The 2,500-nt window shown below is 41.9% G+C and overlaps 1 long non-coding RNA gene across 1 annotated transcript in view; it reads left to right on the forward strand.

Moving 5' to 3' along the window:
- The window catches only part of LOC137651900 (uncharacterized), a 207,335-nt gene that overhangs the window by 114,658 nt on the left and 90,177 nt on the right, over window positions 1-2,500 (forward strand). The window lies entirely within an intron of this gene.

Genomic DNA, 2,500 nt, shown 5'->3' on the forward strand with positions numbered 1-2,500 from the left:
CGGCAGTCTTTACATTACGGTCTTAGCAGCTGCCCTTCGCCTGGTTTACGGCAGCCATACTATACGGTCTTAGCGGCATTAATTTGACCGGTTTACGGCAATCATTACTTTACGGTCTCATCGGCGTCCCTTCGTCCGGTTTGCAGCAGTCTTTAGTTTACGGTCTTATCGGTGTCCTTTCAGGCTGGTTTGCGGCAGTCATTATTTTATGGTCTTATCGGCGTCCCTTCGTCCGATTTACAGCAATCATTACTTCACGGTCTTAGTGGCGTCCCTTCAGCCAGTTTGCAGCAGTCATTATTTTACGGTCTAATCGGCGTCTCTTCGGCTGGTTTGCGGCAGTCATTATTTTACGCTTTTATCGGCGTCCTTTCATCCGGTTTACGGCAGTCGTTACTTTATGGTCTCAGCGGCGTCCCTTCATCCGGTTTACAGCAGTCATTACTTTTATCGGCGTCCCTTCGGATGGTTTGTGGCAGTCATTACTTTACGGTCTTAACGGCGTCCCTTCGGCCGGTTTGCGGCAATTATTACTTTACAGTATTATCGGCGTCACTTCGTCCGGTTTATGGCAGTCATTACGTTAGGGTCTTATCGTCGTCCCTTCGTCCAGTTTATGGCAGTCATTACTTTACAGTCTTATCGGCGTCCCTTATCCGGTTTATGGCATTCATTATTCTACGATCTAATTGGCGTCCCTTCAGTCGGTTTGTGGCAGTCATTACTTTACGATCTTATCGGCGTCCCTTCAGTCGGTTTGCAGCAGTCATTACTTTACGGTCTTATCAGCGTCCCGTCGGCTGGTTTGTCAGTCATTAATTTACGGTCTTATCGGCGTCCCTTCATCCGGTTTACGGCAGTCATTACTTTACGGTCTTAGCGGCGTCCCTTTTTCCGATTTACGGCAGTCATTACTTTACGGTCTTATCAGTGTCCCTCCGGCTGGTTTATGGTAGTCATTATTTTACGGTCTTATCGGCGTTCCTTCATCCGGTTTATGGCAGTCATTATGTTAGGGTCTTATCGGCGTCCCTTCGTCCGGTTTATGGCAGTCATTACTTTATGGTCTTATCGGCGTCCCTTCGTCCGGTTTATGGCAGTCATTACTTTATGGTCTTATCGGCTTCCTATCGGCAGGTTTTCGGCAGGCAGCATTACTGTACGGTCATATTGGTGTGCCTACAGCAGCTGGTGCATAGCAGGAATTACTTTACAAACTTAGCGGCGTCCCTTCGGCCGATGCACTGCAGGCATTACTAATGGCTCCTCAACGGCGTCCCTTCGGCCACTAACTGCATTCAATTTTATTAATTCTACTTTACCTCCATTCAGGTTTTTTTTTTTTTTTTTTTTTTTTTAACCTGTTCATTAACTTCTCGACTTTCTTTTTAGAATGTGACGGCAGTCAATCTTCCCCCCCCCCCCCCCACAGTTTCACCTCAGTGCTGAATGACCTTCCAGTTCCCAACACTTAGCCATATTGTTGAAATTCTTAAATGCAATCCAAAATGTTGGCTGACATCCAAAGGAATTAAGATTATGTAATGATAATAATAATAATGATAATAATAAAATAAACTTAACAGACACGTGTACCCAAACCGAAAATAGTAAATATATTCCTTTGTATTTCGCTGTAAAACAGTTGGTTCCAGAGCGCAAGTACTGGGAAATGCCCGATGCAAATACCAACTTGTTTCTTGCTGCAACGCGAATGCTAACAAGCTTTTGGGTGCAAGAGAGAACTGAAGTAACTTTTTTTCTGGTTTGTGAGAAATGGAACTGTGATTATTGATCGCTTCTCGCTGTATTGAGTATTTTTGATAAGAAGGTCGAAACCTATTTTGAGCGAAATTTATAGAGATAACTAATACTGTCTTCATGCTTAGGTCAAGTCAGTACAGAGGTAATGGATATAAACTGGAATTGAAAAGATAAAACAACACTCAATGTGGTACTTTCTATACACTGTTAGAAAAAAAACCGTAATTTTAATCGGAAATTCTCCGTAAAAATATACTGTTGTCAACCATATTTCAGTAAAATACAGGCGACTGTAATTTTACCTTAGTGTGTTGTTATCTTTTACGGGTTGGTGACCGTAATATCACTGATTTAGGTCAACATATCCGTTTTTAAAACGGTAAAAATCCTGGAATAAATATTGCCAGACATTTACCGTTTTTTAAATGCAAATTTTTAACAGTGTACATACGAAATAGCAAATACATGGAACACTCATCCATCGGATGTAGTGTACAGTAACACGGTAAACGAATTCAAAAGTAAGTTAAGAAAAATTAAAGAAACTTTATGCGTTTAAACTAATTTTCTTTTCCCAAGAGCAAAACGGAGTCTCCACTGGTGGACTAAAAAATCCTTGAGACATCCAAAATCCTTGTAACTCCTCGTGACCTGCATGTGGGAGCAACTTGTATCATGCTCACGCACGAAAATTACGGTCATGAAACTCATGAGAAAGTCTATTGATCTTGGAAAT

This window comes from Palaemon carinicauda, chromosome 13, assembly GCF_036898095.1.
Source record: "Palaemon carinicauda isolate YSFRI2023 chromosome 13, ASM3689809v2, whole genome shotgun sequence".
NCBI lineage: Eukaryota > Metazoa > Arthropoda > Malacostraca > Decapoda > Palaemonidae > Palaemon > Palaemon carinicauda.